The sequence below is a fragment of the Thunnus albacares genome, chromosome 5 (assembly GCF_914725855.1).
Source record: "Thunnus albacares chromosome 5, fThuAlb1.1, whole genome shotgun sequence".
Lineage (NCBI taxonomy): Eukaryota > Metazoa > Chordata > Actinopteri > Scombriformes > Scombridae > Thunnus > Thunnus albacares.
The window spans coordinates 5497178-5522132 of record NC_058110.1 but is presented as its reverse complement, the minus strand read 5'-3'; the positions used below and the strand labels follow the sequence as shown (position 1 = coordinate 5522132).

Below are 24955 nucleotides of genomic sequence, written 5' to 3'. Positions count from 1 at the left end.
CTTTGAATAACCATAACTAAAGTAATTGTAATAATCCTACAATAAATTGTACAGGGATACAAACGTTGCACTTAAATTCTAAACCTTCTATAAACAACATATTCAATTCTTTGAGCATCATGTGAGTAATTTTGTGATTTTTCATCAGGGTGGGTGAAGTGTTTCAATCCAAACTGAGACAAGGACCATTGAAAACTTGACACAACTTTTATAAAATGAGGATGTCCAACAATCCAGATCTAACAATTCCCCCATGAGCAAGCACTTGGCGACAGTGGCAAGGACAAACTCCCCTTTACAGGGAAGAAACCTCAAGTAGAACAGGGCTAGGTGGGCAGCCATCTGCCTTGACTGGTTGGATTGAGAGATGAAGAGGGATGGAGTGGGGGAGGGGGGAGAGAGACACAGAGAAGCATAACAACAATAATAACAATAACAACGATAATAACAATAGACATATGACTAGTAATAATAATAGCAATAATAACCAGACAGGGTGTCAAGGCAGGACACCCACAGGACCATGCCACCATCCCTGTACCAGCCAAGGCCACAGTTTGGACTCTGGGGTTTCCTGCGAGACGAGAAAGCACAAAATCTCTGGGGAAGGCAGCCAAGTTAGTAACATACATTGATGTCAAACAAAGTTCACATTGCAAAAAAAAAATTGTATTCAGACCTTTCTGCTTTTCCTCGGATTCCCTGGAAATGAGATGGAGCCAATCAGTGCTTTGTCCAGTGATACGAGGAGCAGTGTTCCCAGAGCTCTGTCATTATAGGTTTTTCATTAGATGTTCACATGTGTGCTCAACATGCCCAGACCCAGTGTGCTGGGTAGGCATGGCAACATATGGCCTGGGTGCGGTCTGAATCTTTGTTACTTTTATTTAAATCTGCGGACATTCTGCCAGTCTGCCTTGTTTGGCTGAATCAACTGATAATTACTTAAATATGTCACACTTAAGAGATCATTATCTACTGTTGAGAGGCTGAGTGACACAGCTGATGAGATCTGCACACAATTTGTTGTTCATTATTACTCCAAAGACAGCATGATCAACGGCGACAGTAAATTATTATGATCTAACAGATAACATATGTGGTCAAAACACCCGGGGAAGTTAATAAGGACATTTTTCAGTTTTAATTTCTATGTATTTAAATCCGACTCCAGGAACCCCCCCCCCCCCCCCCCCCACCTCCCCACCACCACACACACACACACACACACACACACCCCGAGATGTTTTCTACTTGGGCCTTTTTCTTTGAAGGATACTTAATCCTTCCACATCCTCCAGTTCAGCCAACCCAGTCTAACGCATTCTCTCTTTGTATTCAATCACTCTCGTTTTTCTTCTCGCTGATGCTCGACAGCTGGCTGTTCTTTCCCTCTTTTCCTGTGTCGTTCACTGTGTCTGCTCCTCCCCCATCCCTTGAACACACACTGTTTTTCATTGTTAGAGATGACAGCAATGATAACAATGCAAAGAACCACAACTCACAGCCTGGGTATGAGAAAACAAGAGTGAGAGACTTCAGGTATCAGATGACATGGATCACAATAACCAAATGAAACATAAAGTTGTACACATTTCATTAAAGAGATTTAATCAACAGTTGTTAATATATAGGATAAGATTCTACATTTTGGTTTTTATGTATCTCTGACTCACTGGCCCGTGCTCTAACAATTTCATTTCCCTTTTTGAAGCTATAAGTTCCTCAGACACAGAATACTTTATTTTGAGAAGCTGCAGAGGAAGACGTTGACGTTTGCAGATCATTATAACATCTACATATGCATGTATGTCACTCGCGTGTCCCCCTTTTTCCCTCTCTCTTAACCTCTGCCTCTTTCTTATTCACTGCTGATGCAGAATAACAGGCCTATAAGGCTCTGCCTGTGGCCTTTCAGAAGAGGGAAATAAGGTAGTCAACCTCAAACAGCCCGCCTCCTGTTGACCTTTCTGTGTTGTTACTGACAACCTTGCTTTCAATTCAGGCTGTGACTAGAGTCTGCCTGGTGTTACTTAGATTCAGCATGCAGAGACCTAATATATTTACAACTAAGTTAATGCTAAATCCACCTTAGGTAGAATCATAACATAAAAATAACATAAAAATACTTTGTTTGGCGCAACAAGATTTTATCTCTTAAAATAAATTTGGTTTTAGGAGTCTTGAAAAAACTAGCCAAAACTAACTAAACTCTTTTGACAAAATGCCTTTTTTATTTTTAGTTGTCCTCCCAGCTAGTCCAGGATCCCCCTTTGGCAGAGGCATACCTTAGTGACATGGATAAAAACTGAATCTAACATAAATGTAACAAGTAGGTAACAAAACTCATTTTGGCTGTGGACATTTATTTAGATTTAGTGGTGTTAATAAAACTGTCCCAAACCATAACAAAACTGTTGAGAAAATGCATCTTTTTATTTCTAGTTTTCCTCTCATGAAGGATCCCCCCAGTTAGCAACAGTGTCTTGACATGGATAATAACTGAATCTTACATAGATGTAACAAATCTCATTTCTGCTCAAAAAATGTATTTAGATTTAGAGGTGTTTAGAAAACTAGCCCAAACTAACTAAACTCTGTTGACAAAATACCTTTTTTGTTTTTAGTTGGCCTCCTCAGCTAGCCCAGGATCCCCCTTTGGCAGCGGCATGCCTTAGTGACACAGATAACAACTGGATCTAACCTAAAAGCAACAAATAGGTGACAAAACTCATTTTTGGCTGTGAATATATATTTGGATTTATAGGTGTTAATAGAACTATCCAAAACTATAACAAAACTTTTGAGAAAATGCTTCTTTTTATTTCTAGGATCCCCCATTTGGTAACAGTGTGTTGATGTGGATAACAACTGAATGTAAAATAAAAGTAACAAACGAATTAAATAATTCTATCTCTAAAAATATTTAGAAAGAACACTAGCCTAAACTAACAAAACTCTGTTGACAAAATGTTTTAGTTTTGGTTTTCCTCTCAGCTAGGATCCCCCTTTGGCAGCAATGTGCCTTTGTGACGTGGAAGTGTAGCAGGACAGGACACTCCATGTTCCACCCATCCACCTTATCAACCTGCTGCAGACCTCTAATGCCTGCCGGCTGTGACCTGATACCCCACCTCATCACAGCAAAGTCGGTCCCAGCTGAGATAGACTTCCCCACCTCGGACTCTGTGCTACCCAGAAATTATCACACACCAGATGCTCAATGGTTACATCATAAGCACAGGACATGATCATAAGCCATGAGCCACAACACTGTGTTTGACATCATCTATACAGTTATTTGCGTGCTGTGTAACATTGTGTTTTGAGCAATATTCACATTGTTTTTGAGGGTGTGAAAGTTGTATTTAAATAAACACTCACTCATGGATGAATAATTTCCAAATATTACCAAAAATCCCATATAAAAAGAATTTGGACATTTACACCCCAAAATAAACCTTTAACTCTTAAAGGATGGGTTCACAATTGTTTAAGTCTGTTTAAAACAAATGAGCCAAATCAAGTAGATATCTATCTATCTAATTTTTAGTGCCAACTGCAGCGCAACAGGGAAACACTATCCGAGCAAAAACACAAAGAGGGAATTTGATGCTAAAAAGACTGTAAATGTGGCAGATATCCACTTGATATGACTAAGTACATAGAAAGGGACCTTTGAATAGCCAGTATGAACTGGAGGAATGATTACAGTTAGGGAAACCTCTTTCACTGTTGTGGGCACCTGATTGTTGTTTTAGAAAAAACTGTGAACCTATTCTTTCCCATCCCAGGAACCAAACAGAATAAATGTAGTCTCTCCCTGTGACCCAGGCTCATTAAAACATAACCTTTTTTTACAAAGCTATAATTAAAGAAATGCTGGCCCAAACAAAACCCAATATGAAAATCATATATGTCCACACCAGGCATCAGTGCCGTGTCTGTGCAACTGGAGGGGATGGCGGTGTCTCTCTCTTTGTGTCCTTTCTAAGCTGTTTATCACCCAACTCTGCTAATGTAAACCGCCCATCTGTTTTAAACAAAACGCATAAAAACACACACATAGTTATTTCCCACCACGCTACACCCTGAAAGGAGGAATTGCTGGGTGTTCTTGTGGCAAGGAAATACACTCCAGATGTCAACAAATTATCCCTTTTACTAATTGCCATTGTGTTCGCTGATGCTGATTTTGGATCTCTTTGGTTTGTGTAGATGGGGTGGAGAGTGCTTGCCAGAATTTGATGAGTGCACTTGTGTGCCTTTGTGTAGAATCTTGAGTGTGTGTGATGATGAAGCTGATGGAGTTAAAAGAAGAGGTGTGAATAGTTAAAGGAAAAAGGTAAATTGGGATGATACTAGAGGAACTATCAGAGATCTAACTACTGTTAACCGCCCTAAACAGATACACATGTTTCTGCTCAATGCCTGATGAAGGCTTTATTTAAGGGAGCCCATCACTTTCTTCTGTCCTGTCATCATAACTTCTGAAAGGCTGGCTTCCTTTACCCTTACAGTGCATCTAATCAGAAGTGATTAGGTGTGTGGTAGCCAGAGACATGCAGGGGAGTGGCTGCTTTGGAGGCTACCCATGCTGTTCTGCTTGCAGGGCGGTTTCTGCATGTTCCTAGGCGTTTGGTGCCACGGCATGATGTGGCGTTTCATAAGATAGTTAAAAATCACTCCACTGCTCAAAATAACAGACCACCACACAACTGTAATCAACCTGACTGCGGTGGCACCAACCACACTGTAATCCAAATAAACAAACAATGGCATAATGAAAGAAGTCTCCCTCTTTATGCTGGGAAGTCACTGCACCTCATCCATCTTCAACCTTCTGTCTCGCTATCATCTATTCTGGTCCAGTTTCTGTTTATTTTACAGCATCCTCAGATAAAAAGTTGCAGGGGAAAATGTGCAAAACTACAGCCCATCTCGAGTGAGTATTTCCTAGTAAAACTTAATTTTTACATACTTAACATAGCATTAAAACCATTCTGATATCCATCTGTTGATTGTTTTTTACTCGATTAAACACTTAGTCTATAAAATATCAGATAATAGTGAAAAATGTTAATCACAATTTTCAGTGTAAGGTGACATCTTTAAATGTCTTGTTTTGTTCAACCAACAGTCCAAAACCCAAAGATTTTCAGTTTACTATAATTAACAAAAAAAAAAGACAGAAAATTCTCTGATTGAAGAAGCTGAAATCAGACAATACTTGGTGGATTTTGACTGAATAATTACTTTTATAAACAATTAATTGACTATGAAAAAAGTTGTGACGAATGTCGATTGATCATCAACTGATTTTAGCAGCTCTAATGGCATTTGTATAACTCTATCAATGACACTGCAATAATGCAATATAGGCCTCAGACAATACCTCCAGTAAACTGACAGGACTGAGAAGAGTAGAAGCTTTTTCAATACTTTTACTATTATTAATAGGCTGATATAAAACTTAATCTCTAACTTCTATGCGATGTTATCTCTTCTCATATGATCATTTCCCATGAGATACAAAACAAAGTGTATCAGGCACTTCATCTCTTTCTTTTGACTTTCTCTGAACTTCTTAATTTATTTCAGGATAAATAATTATTTCTCTTTGGTTCAAAAACGTTTAAATTGTTAATTTGTTGCTTGTGATATCATAACCTTAATATTTGTAGTTTTCAGAGATTGTTGGCTAAAAAAGATTACGGATTAGTCAGTAATGAACTTGTAATGTGTAAATATATGCATCAAACATTAATCCTACTTCTGATTGAAAATGCAATAAAATAATTGCAGCAGTTTAATCAAATGTTTGAGGAGCCTTCCTGTTGTACAGTATGTTCATGTGTATAAAGTCTCATATTTGGATGGCATTAACTTGAATGAGTAATGATGGTTTATTTCTTAAAAAATAGCATCATGATATCATTTTAACATTTTAACCTAGGCCTATTCATTAACCTGCACTTTCCCAGTTTAAATATTTCATTCTAAACTGTTGATCAATTGTCTTAATGATTAAGACTTGATATATAACCTTAAGAATGTGCCTTTACAAATCTGATTTTGTTGAATAAGCCACTTTTAATAGTTTAAAACAACAAATAAACAAACAAACAAACAAACATGTGTAAACAAACAATTAATCTAACTGGGGACAGGGACATTCATAATTTTCTATTTTTACTATTTTCAATCGTCAGTTATTGTTATTTTTCACTCAGGCTACTTTCAAACAAAAATGTTTGCTTGAAGACAATCGAAAGCACAAACACCACCCTAGTCTTTAACATGAACCAATTCTAATTTCATGTAGCTTAAATGCTTTAACACTCGAGTAACTACAGTTTCCTAATTTGCTCTGGATCATATTTTTTCTCACAATTATTTTGCATTTAAACGGGACTGCGACTTTACAATAACCCCTCAGATAAAAACAAAAGTCCGACCACTGGAGGATCAAAATAATACCTGCAGATTTTAGCTCCCAAATGATGACTGCTCTCATACTTTTATGTGTGTTTTCGCACCCAACTCTTCTATGAAATAAAGTCTCTCTATCATCTCCACAAACTATGCCTACTACATTGCAGCAACAGGTAAGCCTACTGTGGTTTTGGAGGCATTTCCCGTGAACAACGGGTATTCTCTATCCCGCTTCTCCGTATTGAACATGCCAAAAGGCTTTTGATGCTTTCATGTTCGGTCGGAAAAGTCGCAATTATGAGGGAACGAGTGATTACCAAGCTAAATATTAATGAATATGACCGAAGTTCTGTATGATATACTGCTGAATGTTTATGTTGTGGTCAAACATCAGCTTAATCATTACTTTTTAAATGTGTTTAGATGATAATTCAATTAAAACACCCATCATCCTGGCACTCTGGCCACGCCTATATCATGTTTCGAGTAATTTGAACAATATATCAATATACATAGAAATATATATCTTTTGTTTATGTTCATCAAACTGTTAACTCCAGCATCCTTTGAATGCGCAGACATGTGTTCTTGACTCAATAATTACAAAATATGACGAGCAGCCCTTGAAGGCAGCATTATTGAAGACTCTTGCTCCCCCACCCCCCATACTCACTCTCTGTACGCAAACACGTTCACCCTGCCGCCTTGGTGGGGCTGTTTGGAGCTTGTGGAGGGGCTGGGAAGAGGTGCTGGGGGGTTAGGGTGATGAGGAAACGAGTTGATGTGCCCTGGAAGTAATTCTTTCACCCCACCCCACCCCCACCCCCACCCCCCAAAAAACAAAACAAAACAAAATAAAAAAAAACGCAAGGTGGGAGACACGGGACCACCACCACCAACGGCAGCCTTAGCACGTGGGGACCCGGGGCGAGCATCCACATTCCTACCGATGGCCTTCAAATCCTACTCTTTTGACATTAAAAAATAAACAATTCGAATTCGAATGCATGATTCAAGTAAAAGTTTTAAATCGTGTCATTAAGACACTTTTTGATGATTTAAGGGTTGATATTTTATATCTATTTTTTATTTTTAAGTATTTAGTATTTTTTATATGCACAAGAAAAAACGTCAACGCAACCCAAACTAATGTAAGAGTGTGAGTAAGTGATAAATGATATATGTTGTTGATATGAAACTTTTTCTCACACTTTTCCGTTTTTTAAAAAGGCTGTAAAGTTAGGGTGTCACTGATTCCTGTTGTGAGGACACGTTTCTTTTGTACAATTTTAGCCAAAGTTGTCTGTTAGAGGCTATTAAAAATTAAACACTCCTCATAATTATAACTAGAACAATTAATAGTTTACATAGTTGTTAATATGTGATTATGTGATGACTGACATTTAATTTAATTTCCGTTCTGTTTCAACGGCAAAGGATAAGAGTACAAGTCCTATTAAAACAAAAAAATAAAAATAATCCAATACTAAATTAACAGAATTGACGCGATTTTTTGTAGAGTTGAAATTATTTCATATTTAATAACTGCAATATACATTAAAAGTAGTTAGCAATATTTTAGTATTTTCAGATAAGGTTTGGCTGCAGGCAACAATATGAAATGTTTTCATATTGTATTAGATGTTAATAGGTCATAGCCTTAGCTCCTTTACAGCCAATATTTATTATTATCATTTTTAAATATTTTTTTATAAGCCGAATGAGAGAATATCTGGGTTTCACTGCAGGTGTATGAAGTGAATCAGTTGCTTGTGTCTGGGAGGACTGGTTGCAGGCTGCTGAAAAAAACAGTAAGCTGTCCCTGGTTGAAAAAAAAAAAGTTTGTGAAAGTGGCCTGACGTCACACTCCCACAATGCTTACCGCCCCATAACTCCGCTGCAGCCTGAGGAGAGCCAGACACACTCTCAGGCCCCGAATATAGAAAAATTATTGAAAAAAATCGGGAAAAATATTAAAACAACAGATCGAGGAAAGAAAAGAGCGGGGAGCGGTGGCGTGGGCTCTCCCACGGTGGGTTTCTGGTCTGGTCCGGGATGGAAGGTTACCGGAGCTCCATGTGAAATTGACTAATGCGGTGCTGGAAACTTTTTGGTGGGTAATCTGCTCGTTTTTTTCTGTAAGACCTCATAATGTGGCTGCACGTCCTGATGTGTGCATGTGTGCCTTTTAAACAGCTTTAGAAACTTTATATCAACTCTCAGCTCTTGCTGACTGACACATCGATGTGCGCAACAGTTGAATTGTTATGAACGTGTTGTTACTATCGTGCAATCGGACTTTGCGTAATTTTGCGTATTTTTGTGGCAGTGTGGAATGAGCTGGGTATTTAATTTTTAATTATGCGACCGCGTCCTCTGCCTCTCGAGGCTTTTTGGTCGATAAATATGTTGCAAATGCGAGTCTGTGAAGCTGTTAAACACGGTGCACTTTGTCCAGCGGCCCCTCGCTGTTGAGGTTTGATGTTCTTTGCAAGTTTTCGGCGATATGGCAAGTTTTAAGTAATTTCCGAATATTTATCAAGTGTGGCATGCATGAGAGGGAGATAGAGGAAACGTCCCATGATATGTGTTAGTCTGCGGGAGGAGAAAACGCTGATAAAAGTTGTAATAGTTGTAGTTGCTGTAATGTGGAAGCTGTGCATCATACAGTTACATTATTTAAATGAGACGTTTTGTCATTGATATTCATGGGTCCCTCAACACCTTGAAGCCTTTGCTGCTGACTATATGTATATTCGTCTCCTCCATTAGTTATCTACATGGTTTATGTCATGTTTGTGGCTGATCGGATGTGTTGTGTCTCTTGCCTTTTGCCTGCACGTGTGTGTGTGTGTGTGTGTGTGTGTGTGTGTGAGACAGAGAGAGAGAGAGAGAGGGGGAGAGAGAGAGAGTGTGCTTTTCCTTGGAAGCGGGTAAATAACAACCAAAACCTTACCAAAGGGTGGGTGGGGGGATGGGGGTGGGGGGCCTGACATTCAGTCCATGAGTGTGGAAATAGATAAAAACAATTGTTGAAGCTACTAAACCTAACAATCTGCAGAAGACAGCAAACTGAAAAAAATAATGCTCCAACAGGGACTAATAATGAGTTTACAATGAGCTCACTGCATTGTGCTGTTTGTGTACTTCCACTATAATATTCCTGTGATAATGAGGTGTTATTGTTCCTGCAGTGATATTGTATAATTTATTTCAAACGTACTGTTGTTTGTTTTCCTGTTGAAGAGAGAGCATACACTCTGAATGCACTTTGTGATGTTTAGATGTTTTCATTACATCAGCTATAAGCTATAAGCTATAAGCGTACATCCTGTGGTTGTGCAGGAGTTACATATGTACATAGGTCTCCACAGCTTAACAGGGAAGACTCCACCTGCACTGGCCTGATAGGTTTCTTGTCACAGAAATGATGTCCAATATTAACATAACCTGTCATTTCACAGATAGTAATTTTAAGAGATAAATTAGGTAAATAAAAATGAGGTAAATTATTCCCTCATTGCAGCAGTTATATAGCTGCACCACTAACAAAACACAATACTACTAAAGCCTTTAAAGTTCCTCACTACCTCAAAAATATTGACGTTAAACTTGGTTAATCTGCAGGTGAAGTGAGTTTAGGTGGGTTTTCCCTCCACTTCAACCCTGCAGACTAGACGAGCATGCTCCATCAAGGCCTCCAGCTACATAATAAGGAAATGGAAGTGAGTTTGTCACGAGACAATGCCTTTGTTGCTGCCAGTTGCTGTGCAAGTTGAGACCCATGTGTTGATGATGTGTTGATACTCTCTCACCATAACAGTACTGTGAGCGATGGGTCCACTCGACGGGCTTCAACAGATTTGATTTCCTCCAGAGATTTCTCAAAACATTTGGAACATTAAGTGAGGTTGTTATTGTGGTTCACCTGTTTTTAGATGCAGCGACAGACCTACATAGCTTGTGTAATTGGTATTTATAGTCCTGTCAAACTATAAAAGATCAAGGATGAATTATGAACTGTGAGCTCTAAGTGGTGACTTTTAAAAAAATGAAACCATATGTATTATTTTTTTAAAAATGAGCCCATTCTTTAAAAAGTTGCAATCACTCGCAAACTTAGATTTTCATAATTTGTCCTTTATCTGTTAGTGATTATGCACAGAATTAAAATTACAGTGTGCCCCCCCACTCATAAATATTTTTTTTCACAGTCATAAACTCCTGATGATTTGTGTTATTTTGGTGCCTGAGAATTCCTAGCTGTTCTGCTTTCCAAAATATTTTCTTCCAGCTCCACTGAATCAGCTTCTTCTCATTAACTTCCTTGCATTGCCTTACATTACTTCCATGCCCCTGTGGTTGGAGGCAGCACATTTCATGTTTGCCTTTGTGATTGAGTGAATGTGTTTGCCTGTGAGAGCTTGCACACATGACTGTTTGTGAGATGTGCGCTCTGATACGTGTGTGTTTTGGGGGTGTGTGTTTTAGATGTGTGCATGCACGTGTGTGCCTGGTGTGAAATTGTGTATGTGTGTGCAAGAGAGAGAGAGAGAGCTGTTTTTGAGCTGGAGGGAGGTCTTCTCTGAAAATCCCCCACAATTCTTTGCACCTCTGTGGGCAACAGCAGTGGTGGTAGTGGCAGCAGAGACGGTGGCGGCTGCAGCAACAGCAGGCTGATTTCCATGAGAAAAGAGCATCAGTCGGGTTACTGGGAGGGACAGCCCTCTGAGGGGACAAATGGTAGTTAATAACCAGGGAAGAATCGGAAAAGCTCTGTTCCCTTTCTTTGTACTTCTTCACCTTCTACAGACAGGGATGGGATGGGTTGGGGGAGTTGCAGAGGAGATGGGTGAGGGAACAAGGGACACTGGGTTCATGCTAGAATGGATGTTTTTTGCTGAAGGGATGCAAGAGATTGTACTATTTGTTATTTTCTCAAGACAGCGGGAGAAAAAAAACAGGTGAGCTGAGCGCCTAAGAACGAGAACAGAGTACGGGGCATCACAGAAGCAGCAAATATGTGTGTGCATGTGCAAGGAGTACAGTTTGTGTATCTGCACTTTCTGTGTACTCACAGGCACACTGGAGTGTTTACATGCATGTGTGCTCAGCATCATGGGATGCGCAGGCAAAGATTTATTTATTTGTAATATGTGAGGTTTCACACAGTAGTTGGTCATTCTGGTCGCCCCAAGAGAGGGCTGGCTTTAGATGCTTGATAAATTGTTTGTCTGCTATGGAAGAAGAGTGTGAGAAAAGTATGAGTTTGGCTTCTTTTGTGAAATGAAAAAAGGGGTTCTGTGGACATTTTTTTTATATTACTCAAAGCCAAGTATCAAAAAGTATTGTGTCAGTACCAAAACTCAGGCATTTAATATCAAAAAAAATCCCCTGATACCTAGCTCAGTTCCCTCAAAGCTTGGTGTATTAAATTGTGAGGCTGCATCTAGCTTAGGTGCTTAAGTGAATGTATGTTGATTCGTAATTGAAGTAGTTTTCATATATATTATATCTGGTTTACAGTATTTTGTACACTATGTTGTTAAAAACTTTGTTAAAAAAGCAAGACTATGTAACTTTTGAAAGACGAAATTACACGTTCTTCCACTAACAAATTAATTAATTGAATTCACACATCCTTGCTCAGTTCTGTACACCCAGAGTTTTTGCTACAGTCTCACTTGGTAGCTATGGTGGTTAATGTTAGCAAACATGAAAAATTACTGCGTAACTGACTTTATTGAATCAGTGAGCTGACTTTATGACTTTTCTTAACTTGTGCTACTGTCACAGTATGTTTAAGCATTTACAATTATCCCAACATTGCCAATTTAAAAAGTCCTTTCTCATTTAATACACAGGGATTTTGCTGCTACTGTCTGACTTGCTTTGGTATGACCACTAGCTTACGGTGGCTAATGTTAGCTAATGTTAGCAAACTTTAGATTGATGTTGCTGTGTAATTGGTTGTGTCTTGATGGTAACCCTAGATTTGTGAAACTTGATTCAGCACAGTTACACCTGACTCTGCACGCGCTAGCAATGGCAGATATGCTAGGAGCCACTTCAAAATATTCTTGTCTCGCCAAGTTTGAAGTGCATCTGTATTCATACAAGGAAAATGATGCGACAGCGCTGTGGTTAAGGTCTGGTTAGGTTTAGGCATAAAAACAATTTGGGTTAGGGAAAGATCATGGTTTGGGTTAAAATGATCACTGTAAACAGGGTGTGCGTTAAAATTACTACTTCCTAAAGTTATGCAACCTGCGTCGTCATGGCAACAGTAAACACTACAACAATCCCAGTTATGGTTTTTAAAAAATGAGTGTCATGTTGGAAACATGGTTGGAAGCGGGAAGTGAATAGCAGTCTCCTGTAGCAAAGTCCATTAAGTCCACTTTTTGCAAGTTAGCTACAAATCTTGCGATAGTTTCGCAAATCTAGGGTTACCATCTAGACACAACCATGTAACTGACTGAGTCAGTTTGCTGATTTTAGTACTTGTTAGCTTAAAAGTTCATTCTTGACTTTGGAAATGGTAGTTTGATCAACAACTCAAGGTCTATTACTAGCTTTTTCAACCACATCTCAAGGTCTTCATCAACAGTTAGATTTTGATGGGTTTAGATTGGATTGATATCAAGTTGTCAGTTGCATAAAAGGCTCAAGAGAAACTCTAGCTCTACTTGTACTACTGATTCATTTTAAAGTAAACCATTAGCATGTGATTGCCACTTGCTTAAATGACTCAAATTGTAAGGATCCGGCATAAGGGAAATTAAAGGCAACACAGTTTCTTTGTTTCTATCTTTTACATTTTAATGTCACTCTTTCACATTAAATTAATTGGATTTTTTTGGATGAAGTGTGCTTGGTGCAAAAACATGTATAAAACATCACTCTTTACCTCTTTATAGTAAATACTGCACTGTATACATTTACTACATTTAGTTGGCAGCCGTGACAGAGAGAAGAATGATGCTTTACTGTGTAATAGACTGATTGAAAACAGACATACAAACGTGCAGTGCAGCATACATAGGCACACTCACATACACACAGATATTTACAAGGATAATTAAAGTAAAAAAAGAACCTTCACATTTTAATTTTTATTATGCAAAGGCACAAAGTTTATAATACAAGCACACATGCTCTCATTTACTCACGCTCTCGCAAAGGCTTTTTGGACCAGTATACATTCTGACGGGTCCTGCAGTATGCTGGTCAGAAATAGTAAGAGGATGCTAGATGCTTGAACCACATACTGCCACTTTTCCTTGTGGATCTTTTTCTAGGAAGAGCGGGGCAGCTGTGGCTTTTCAGAACCTAGATCCATCCATCAACCAGCACCCATGGTTTACACCACACAACACACACAACACACCCACCCTCTTTCCTCTCTCTCTTTTCGCTTCCCCTCCTCTCTCCTTTCTCCATTTCCATGTATCCTAATTTCTTTCCGACTTCACTTTTCTTCTTTTTCTTCGTCCCTTTTTCTCTCACACTCAGTCCATCCATCCCTCTCTGTTTTGCCCTACATCCATCCTTCTCTCCCAGACTGAGTTTACAGCCCCCAGGCCACTTCCGCCAGGCTGTCTGCAACAGATTTATTAATAGGCTTTTCTCTCTCTGCAGTAAACACAGCGTTGGTTTAGGGGGTCGTCTCTCAGACACTGATAGACTTGTACTTACCCTGAGGCACTGACTGACTTGGGAATAGAGGAAAGTCTGTTGGTTTCAAAGATGATCCACAGCTGATTAAGTCATAGCGGGACTGCTGGAAACAAACACAAGAAGGAAACAGAAATGATGGACTTGAAGAGCCCATAGGGTTTGCAAATTTGGTGATTTTTCAGGTTGAACCTGGTGACATGAGAAGACAGGGTGGCAAGAGAGATGCCATGTCACAAAGGTCATTTGGTGGATTTGATTACATACACGATGTGCAGTGTACACCTCTTCTGTAATATAACTCAGTAATTGACAAAATAGTCTCACCGCATGACACTCAGTAGCTGCTTGGGAGCTTTTGATCATATCACAGGATTTTCATCAGCAGATGGATCTGCCTGGCTTTAATGGAATTATAGATGCTCAAATTTCCATTTTTCTGAGCACTTTAAGGACTTCTCAACTATGTTGGTTTACAAATTGAGATTGAAAAACTTTGGCAAACTTTTGACAAAACAATCATAATTGTCCCCTTTAGTTACTGTTGCTTTTAGTAAGACAAAAGCAGGCTTCTTATTTGCCAGCTGAAATCTAAGACTGTTGTCAGCAGATTTTATCAACTATTGCTAGGTAATTAAACTTAGTTCAATGAATTGGTTGACAACACCGTCTTCAGCTGATTTAAAAAAAAAAAGAGCTGATTTGTGGGAATGGAAATGGGAATGCTATAAAATCTCTTAAATATGCACTCGATGGCTATGGCACTGTGCTAAAAGACTGAGTCTAAAGCTTCATGCTTAGGCTTGATTCATGCTATTGTTCATGTTTTCAAATAGTATGTTGAACTTGTAATGTTACAAGTGAAAAAGCTTTTAGGCTGAGCACTAACCAATGTGTTTGGCAAATGCCATCTCGGGTAACGTTGGTTGTGGTTGCTGGCGTGTAAACTTCCCCAAAGCCAATAAAAAACAGGACAGATCTTCTAATGTTATCGTAACTTATGATATAGTAGCATCCAGGACCAGCTTCCACACAGTGGAGAAATACTACATAGTGGATGTGCTATTGTGAAGTTTTTTTTGTAATGTAAACTCCACAAAATCATGTAATATGAAATGCTCTTTGGCCTTGGAAGTGTTAGCTTTAGCAGTAAGCTAGTTAGCTGTATATGCCAATATTTGAGGCATTAGATCAGATAAAATCACTGTCTAAGGTATTCCTCAAGCATCTGCTCAGATATATTTGGTTTTGGAAACGCTAATAAAACCCACCACCCTCCAAAGTCTTTATACACAGAGTATTGCTCTTAATACAGCCCCATGCACACTGCTTCAACATGTTGAGATATCCAAAGCTTTACAGGCCCGTTCAGTGTTATGGTTGCTAAACTATGATTGAAAATTCACTAATTTGAGGAGGGGTTTAGCAACAACTGGGCAAACATCATCTGCTGTGGAAGATTGTGTGATACAAATGAAAACTCCAGAAATGCTGCTAATACCTTGTGGTGAGACAGTTTAATCAACTACTGTTTAGGTCAAGAATCGACTACAGTCTCTACCTCAGTAATAGCTATGACAGGTAAAGGAGAAACCATTTGAGGACTTTCCACACTCAATGTGATTAAGTCTAAAGTAAAACAAAATATTATTATTCAGTCCTTTTATGATTTCATGTAGCAATAAACTTGCTGTCATTCACTACACTGGAATTTTGTTACTGTCATGTTGACAGTAACAAAATCCCCTGTTCACATGAATCATTTTGAACGATGGAAATCCTTCAAATTCATTCAAGTCCAAGTAGGGGGAAAATTAAAACATTTTGAATTAGAGCCTCTTTATCAGTGTTTGCTCAGTTGATTTTTCCTAAGCCTTGTAAGAAGTAGTAGAGCAGTACTAGACCAACTGGTTAGGTATCTGTGCACCCACCAAATGAAACATGATCTCCTGCTCCACTGGCCTGTCACCATGCTGGATTGAATGGTGAGAAAAAAGACAGGACATACCTTGAACTATATACTGACATCCTCATGGTTTATTACAGATGAAGTGTGTATCAGGTCTTCTTTTCACTGCATGATGGATCTGATTGCACTTTTGAAGAATTACTATTTTTTGCCTAGTGACTGCAGAGATTGATGTTGCAGCCTGTTGAATTGAAGGGTTTTTGTTAACAATTGTGTGACTGGATTGGATTTACTGCTACAGAATAACCCTAACCCTAACCCTAACCCTAACAGGATAGATGTTTGATGAAATACTGCTAAGATAGCTATTGCTGAATTTAATTTTAAACCGGTCTGAAAAATAACTTCACGTCCCTGTTGTCAGTGCTGTTTTGTGCAAAGAACGGGATACTTTCTAAGTCATTCTTTATGCTTTAATACAACTTCTTAGCTTTGTATGCATTTTTAGGGCTGTAACTTATGATTGTTTTCATTATTGATTAATCTGTTCATTGATTTTTCACTTATTGAAATGATCATTTAATCTATAAAATGTTAGAAAATAGTGAAAACACCCATCACAGCTCCTGGAGCCCACAGTGACCCAAAGATATCCAATTTACAGTGAAATAAAATGCTAAAAAGCAGCAAATCCTCAAATTGGAGAAGCTGGAACCTTAAAAAGATTTGGCATTTGTTCTTACATAATGACTTAAATGATTTATCTGTGGATTGAATAATCAGTTAATCAACTAATTGTTTCAGTTCTCATGTAGGGCTGAACGATTTTGAAAAAAATATCTAATTGTGATTTTGTTGACTGATATTGCAATTGAGATATGACTTGCGATATGATCGAATGATCATTTTTACATCATTATTCTCATTTTCATTGAAAAACATATTAAAATGATTATGGTGTGATTTTTGCAGGGATCTGGACCAAACAAAGACGTTTTCTTAATTCTGTAGAATATTATGTGTAGGCCAGGACGTCTCTGCAGCACAACAATATTTCATTTAAAATGGTATTTTGACACAAATATTGTGGCTCCTGCTATTTGAAAATTGCTATATTTGAAATAGGCCATATTGCGATTTTGCTAACATTTTCATGAATAGTTCGGCCTTACTTTCATGGATTATGTGTAATATTAACTACACACACTGTTTTAAAGCTTATAGGTTTTCATTGTTTTAGCCTTGTGTTTAACAGTCTTTTGATCTTATTTTCTGTTAATTGTGTGTGTATTTGTTGATCTGGGTATTGAAATGCTGCATATTATCACCCTCGCAGTAAGAAATAAAGTTGCATTGAATTGAATTGAATTGAAAATGTATTCACCCTCTTATGTGATGCAAACATTAGTAATTCATAAAGTAAAATAAAACACCAATTCTCAGAGAGCATTTTGAAGCATACATGATATTGAACTAGTACACATGTGAGCAGATCTTTTGATGCTACTGTTTTCAGTAGAGCCAGTTTCACAGACAGCCAATCAGGAAGCGTCATACAGAGACTTACTTTGACTGATTCAAATGGCTTGTGGTCAGGTGACTAAGACTGAAACCAATGGTTATTTTCATCATTGATTAATCTGCTGATAATTTTCTTGATTAATGGATTAATCATTTTTTCTTTAAAATATGCGCATGTTTCTCAGAGCCTAAGTTGACATATTAAAATTGTTTTAAATAATTGTTAGGGCTGAAAAAAGAAACAGAAAAACAGTTACTTGTTTAGTCAGTCCATATAAAATTAATTGCTGACAATTATGATCCATTAATTGTTTAATTCAATTATCAAAATACCAAATGGTGTGGTTTTAGCTTCGTAATAATTAGTATTTACTTTTTAAAAAAAATGTTTTGACCCTTGTCTGGACAAAAAGCTATTTATACATGCCTTTAGACTCTCGTAATTAATAAAAATCTTCAGAATCTATAATAAAGATAATTATTAGTTGCAGCTTCAATTATTTTCATCTTAAAAAGGTGGGTTGGCAGGGTGGTAAATAACCTTTGCTGTGTTTTTTTTTTTTTTTTACTATACATGAATCTTACTGGCATTTGGAGCTTAGCAGGTGACACTTTTGAACTCTTCTTCTAATGTTGGAAAGTCGTGATCAAGTACAAGGACTGGGATTCCCAAATCTCTGTACTCTAAAGTTGAAATTTATGTCTTTTCATTTCCTCCCGGTAACTATAAAACTGTATCCAGATTTATTCTCATTTTAGGGAGATCTTTTTGGCCATTAAGCAGCAATATTATGATTTCTTGTTTGTAAGTAGGGAAGAGGTGTGTAAAAACTGGGCAGGAAAAGAGCTAAACCCAGACCTAATCTGAAAAATAAAAATGTATTAGTGGAAGTGTTGTGGTATTATGCTGGTAGAATGTACCGGTACTAGACATTCTAATATGCATATGAAGAGAAAGGGCCGATGCATGTCAAAGTGTTGTTGAGATTTAACACGTGACTCAGCACAGAGCTATGTGTGTGTGTTTTACCAGTACAGTAATAGCTGGAATATGGACCCGGAGATGCCGATTTGTGAGTCAGTGAATGGGATGAAACCTGATCCATGTGGAGAGAAAGAGCGACTCACACACGCACACACACACAAGTACAGTCGATGACTGTGGTGCTCCTAAAAAGGGAGCAGGGAAAAAGCGGGAGAAAGCAGAGTGTAGCCTCAGTGTCTGATGACACATCCCTTCTTCCTTCCTCTGAAGTGATTTTTAATAACGCGTCCGCCACCCCACCCTGCTCAACAATCCTGTACTCACTAAATAATGCCAAGCAAAACCTCCAACTCTCTTCGTAGAAAAAGAAATTTCTCCACAGCTCATGCAGAGTGAAGTGCACTGAGATGCAGCCGGAACGATGGGGAGTGAAAATTATTCTTGGTTAATATATGGGAATGAATTTGAAATGATTTAGTTGACTGATGAATTGATTCAATGGCTGCTGCCTGAGATTTTCTTTTCTTTTTTCTTTTTTTAGAAAAAATACACCAAATGTGAGAATAGTGGGAAAAGTTATCAGTCACCTACAAATTTAGAGAATAGCAATATTCACACTGATGCTGGCTAAGAGGACTTGTTAAACATTCATGCTGTCATTACTGTATGCATGGTTGGTTTCTTGTTACAGTCCAGTGAAACTGTGTAGTTTTTACCAATCGATTCTCCTCCATGGATGTGTAATGGTCTTAGAACAGGCTCGTCAAGGTTATTTTGCTTTCTACTGAACACTTTTTTGGTCTTATGTGGATTGAAAAGTGACAACATAACATTTTGGTTTAGTTCATCCTTATTAAATTCCCCCTTCACTCAGTGTTTGGCTTTTTAGTTCACATGAATGTTTGAGCTTAACTATGCAGAATGCTGTATGCGCAGAGTTTGTTTTCACATTCATCTGCTGAGGGGTGAAAGTTTTTCTGTGCTCACCTTAAATCTGAGTGCACCTTTGAGCATGATTTGTGACATCACAACTAGTTTTGAGCCAATCATGGTCCAGTATGCAACTTATACAAGAGTGATGTGGAAACTTGAAGCCTCCAGTGCACATACGCTGAGAATGGACTTTACAGTGAAATAGGAGACATCTTGTGCCCAGCAGTTAAACTTTTGAAATTAGCAATATTTGCATATTGATGTATTCTGGATTTCTCAGTGAGGTAGAAGGAGCAGATGTCATTTTAAGAATTTCTAACTAGTTAACTGAACTTTTTCAGAGCTTCACTTCTTCAAAGCAAAGTTTTTTTTATATATTGTATGTTATATGTTTGGACTAGGTGGGGAGTGTATAACAAAGGACTGTACCTTACATATGAGGTATTCCTGCTTACAACATATCACATTATTCACAATCACTATCAACAATGATGGCTTTGGTTTGTCTTACCAAATTCTAAGTTGTTCTCTGTAGCTAACACACAAATTTAAACCCATATTGCATTTCAACTTTCCCATGCGTATCAAAACCATTGAGCATCCTTAAAGCTATCTTAATACATACAATGTGCATGGTGAGCCATTTCATGTGTTAGTAAAATGAGAGAATATTAAGTAATAGTATAACAATAATCGAGTCATTACAAGTGAAATATCCTTTGAAGTTTCTCTACAAAAAAATAAAAGTCATAAATGTGCCAAAAGGAACTTTTTGTCAGTCTACACTGACTTTGATTGGCGTATATTCTCATTTATCATTCTGGCTAGTCCTAATGTATTTTAGATCCACTGGGTTATCGTTCTGACAAGTAATAAAATGCATTTGTAGATATCACATGTGTATGTTAGTTTTGCATCATATTCTAGGACATCATAATTTTAAGATCATCCACATTGTTGTTGAGTTCTTTATCTCAGAATATAATGACTGTTTAAATCTTTATACATACTTTGAACAAGGGAAGCCATAGATGCTTCAGTCAAAATCACCCTTGATGAGTGATAAGATAGAATGACATAGCTCTAATCGTTGGTCCACTTACTAGGTTTTTTCCCCGGAGCTTTCAGCTGCATCTCCTGGCCTTCATCAGCTAATGGAGTTGCATTTTGTTTGTATTTTTAGTAAAAATGACTCAAATGAATTAATTTCAGCTTTCAATGTGAGGATTTGCTGCTTTTTTCTGTTTTATATAATTGTACTTGATATATTTTGTATTTGGACTAGTACATGGACAAAATATGAAATCTTAAGACACAGCTGTTTACTCTACATTTTTTACTATATACTGTACAAACTTAATACAACAAACATAATAGTTTATTTATATACAATTATTAGTTGCTTATATACTACTTATAAATGATAGGAGAGTTAAAATAAAGTGTAACTGTATTTTGTTTCCTGATTTCAGGAAAGCTATGTATGCACACCTCTGGCATCCAACCTAATTAGCACCATGCTCTTTTTATTTATCCATATCACCTGTTAGCTTCTCTTGTGATGTCACTAACTTGTTTATCAACCTGCTTCCTCCTCTTTGCTCCTCTCCCCTCCTGGCTCACCCTTAAAGCTGTGTTTTGATCAGTTGCTGAGCTCCCTCTCCTCTCCCCCTCACAGCGCATTTCCCCTGTCTCCCTTCTTTTCTCGAGCATACTTCTCTTTCTCATTATTTCCTTCAAGTATACTCCTCTGTGCCATTCTTTTCTCTGAGCTTTGAATTTTCTCCCCCTCTCTCTTTTTCTCTATCTGTCTCTTTCTCTCTCTCTCTGTCTCCCCCTCCACAGCCACTTAGCAAATTTAACCCCTCACCCACTCGAATGCATTCCATCAGCTTCATAAACACACACATGGTACCAAACATGTAATAGTACTGAGAGGAACTTCCTTTTCTCCCCTCCTCTTTCCTCACATCTCTGCATCTATTCTCTCTCTCTCCCAAACTCTCTCTTTCCCAAAGTCTTGGTGAACAACAACAACAAGTTGGAAAAATGAAAGTGGGGTGAAAACTGCGAGTCCCCTTACTGCGTCCCCTGCCAGTGTGAAGTTTTCAGTTTGATTGAAGGCCTCTTTTCTGTGGTGTGCGGTGTGAAAGCTGTCCTAATTGAATGATAAAGTGCCCCGAGATGGAGTCCAGTGAATAGCCAACAATGGCCAGCCTGTGTGTGGTAGAGGGATTTTGGTTCACATCCAGCCTCTGCCTCTCTACTCCGAGAGGGGGCCTATTATAACACTCTCTGCTGGACTCGTCACGTGACGCTCCCTGCAACTCACCCCCCCCCACCTCCTCTCCTCCCCTCCTGTCTCCCCTGCCCCTGTGTGGCCTGGCCAATCCCATCACATCATAGGCCTCCTCTTCTCTCTGCTGGTTTGGTTGGCTGGTCTCGTTCTGCCAGCGAGTGACTTTTAGTAGCGACTACTGTGTGTGTGTGTGTGTGTGTGTGTGTGTGTGTGTGCGCACGCGTACATATCTATTAGGTCAAAGTGCCCTCAGCACTGTTGAGTCCATCCACTGCTCTCTGGACACCACAGTGACATGGAAAGATGTACAAAAAGTACAAGAAAAGATAGTTTTCTGAAGTTTCAAAGGTAAAAGAATTCAGCAGATTTCAAATCAAATTTTGAGTCTCTGGTTGCCTTTTTAGCTTGTGACCAATAAAAATGAATCATTGTGCACTTACAGGGTACAGGCTCTGAGCAGTGTTTTTTTTTCTTTGCAGGTTGTCTTGTCTCAAGTTTTTACAGGTATGAAGAAGTCAAAGTATCCAATACTTAGTAAGAAAAAAAGCTAAAATTTGAGAAAATTTCTCATACTAAGTAAGACACATTTACTAGGTCTGTTGATGTCGCTGGCTCCAGTGCTGCTCCCCCAGCAGACTACAGCAAAGTACAGACTGGTGGAAGATTTCCAACATCTTTCTGTACATGTTGAAGGATCTCATCTTCCTCAGGAAATATAGTCTGCTCATCCCTTTCTTATATACAGCCTCAATGTTGGTTCCAGTTAAGTCTGTTGTCGATGTGGACACCCAGGTACTTGTAGTCCTGCACCACACCAACATCCTCTCCCAGAATACACAGGAGTTGTGTAGCTGTCCTCTTCTTCTGAAGTCCATCACCATCTCCCTGGTCTTGGCCACATTCAGAAGCAGATGATTGTACTCTGTACTCCTCCTTCTGCCCATCACTTATATACCCAACCAATACAGAGTCATTGGAACTTGCCACTTGCAAGTGGCATGACCCGAAGTTGTACTGAGGTCTTAGGTGTACAAAGTCGCAGTGGCTGGATGGTGTTGAATGCACTAGAGAAATCAAAGAATGTCATTCTCACAGTGCAACTGGTTCCATCCAGATGCGAGTGAGCTTGCAGCAGATGATGGCACCGTCCACACCCAGATGAGGTTGATAGGCAAACTGCAGAGGGTCTAGTGATGATTTTGCCCGCTGTCTAAGGTGGGCCAAGAACAGCCTCCCCAGCACCTTTATCACATGAGATGTGAGGGTAACAGGTCGATAGTTGTTGAGGCCAGATGGCGTCATCTCCCCGGGAACAGGAACCAGGCAGGGTGTCTTCAACAGCACCGGTATCTTCTCCTGGTTCTGGCTTAGGTTGAAGAGGTGTTGTAGAATAGCAGATAGTTGGCTGGCACAGGACCTCAGAACCCTGGGCCTGATACTGTCAGGGCCTGCAGCCTTGCCTTGGTGGAGTCTCTCCAGCTGTCTCCTTACCTGGCTAGTAGTCAGTGTCAGGTGGGGGACTGTGCTCGTTGTCACAGTGGAGGAAAGTCACTTCAAAGGTGGGGGGTTTGGGACCAAGGAGCTCACCAGGGGGGATTAAGAAGGATAGGATGAAAGCATTGTGGACAGTGGAGGTGTGTGGAGCTCTGGGTGTGAGGTGGTGTGGTGTGTGGTGGAGGAAACAGCTGAGGGCTGTGAACTAAACCTGTTTAAGAAATAGTTTAGCTCATTTGCCCTCTCCAGGCTGCCCACTGGTTGTCTGTCTCTCACCTTGAACCTTCATTCCAGTCCACACATCCCTCATGTTGTTCTGCTGGATTTTGGCCTCAAGCTTCCTCCTGTAGGAGTCCTTGCACTCCCTCAGCTTCACCCTCAGGTCGTGCTGTACACTCCTCAGTTCTTCCCTGTCCCCAGACCTGAAGGCTTTCTTCTTATTATTAAGAAGTACTTTCAGGTCACTGGTGATCCAGGGCTTGTTGTTAGGGAAGCAGTGTACAGTCTGGGCTGGCAAGGTGGTGTGTTCACAGAATTTGTTGTATTCTGTGATGCAGTCTGTCATGCTGTTGATGTCCTCCCCATGTGGCTCACAAAGCACATCCCAGTCTGTAGACTCAAAGCAGTCCTGCAGTGCCTCATTAGCCTCCTGAGTACACCTCCTCACAGTCCTTGTGGATACAGGCTACTGTTGGACAAGAGGGACATAAGCCCCATTTCCACCAAAAGATCCACGTACTCTGGACCTAGAGGAACTAATCTCAGGGACTATACTTTAAAGTCCCTGTAGTGTGGTCCTGTTTGTGCTTCCACCACATCTGAGGAATCAGGTAGATCATACAACTTAGACACATGAGGAATTTAAAAATGATGGCAGCATTTAGAGATGCAATATTAACACATGAGGAAACAACAACACAGATTTGTCCTGTTCTTTTTATTTACTGCTGCATGAATTGGATGTAATGAATGATTGAAAAGGAGAAATGCAGAGGAGGAAAATGAAACAGAAACTAAGAGTGTCTGTCTTCACAGTAAATCATCTGTTGAGTGTTTGATGGTTATTTATTTATGATAAAATAACATTTTATTTCTCTCATTCACTGGCTTTGTTCTCTCTACTGCCGCTCCCTCTCCTTGCTCGACCATGTACTCACAACCACCGCCATGCTGTCTCTCTCTCTCTCTCTCTCTCGTTCTCTCAGCTTGCTCGCACTCTTTTTTTCTCTTTTTTAAAAATGACTCAGGAAGCTGACAACAATGCCTTACTTTATTTTTAATGTGAACAAATGAAGAGAAATGTCCTCCCATTGTCCTAAACTCGTCCTAAATTGATACAAGAGCATTTTCTTGTTTTATGAATGAAGCGGCACATAAATTGAAGCAGCCGTGCAGTGTGTTTGACTAATGATGTGATGTGATGATCAACCCTGCAAACCCCACCACCAAAGTTCCTGTACTTTTGGAAAGTACTACCTGAGCAGGGACTTCTTGGGGGTTGAAACAATCTCCATGGAACTTCATTTAGACCCTGTTCCCTCCAGTGGAAACGCAGGTAGAGGAACTGAGTTCCTAAAAGGTTCTTAGTACCTTGTACAATTTCTGCTGTCGAAAGGCGGCTATACTTTGGTGGCAACAGGACCAGGTTGCGATCAGTTCTGCTAAGGTGGGGCAGGGCATTGGCACTGAGTGCATCCTTAAC

The 24955-nt window shown here is 39.2% G+C and overlaps 1 protein-coding gene and 1 long non-coding RNA gene across 2 annotated transcripts in view; one reads left to right on the top strand and one right to left on the bottom strand.

Moving 5' to 3' along the window:
* Positions 1-1240: 1240 nt before the first annotated feature.
* LOC122982992 lies at positions 1241-7217 on the bottom strand. The gene is made up of 3 exons (XR_006403575.1): positions 7109-7217; positions 2613-2704; positions 1241-1447 (listed from the first exon to the last, which is right to left on the bottom strand). It is a non-coding gene; the product is annotated as an uncharacterized LOC122982992 (long non-coding RNA).
* Positions 7218-8308: 1091 nt separating this feature from the next.
* The window catches only part of plagl2 (pleiomorphic adenoma gene-like 2), a 52573-nt gene continuing 35926 nt past the window's right edge, over positions 8309-24955 (top strand). The window contains exon 1 of the mRNA XM_044352672.1: positions 8309-8548. The gene's annotated coding sequence lies outside the window, so the exon portion shown is untranslated. The remainder of the gene's footprint in view (positions 8549-24955) is intronic.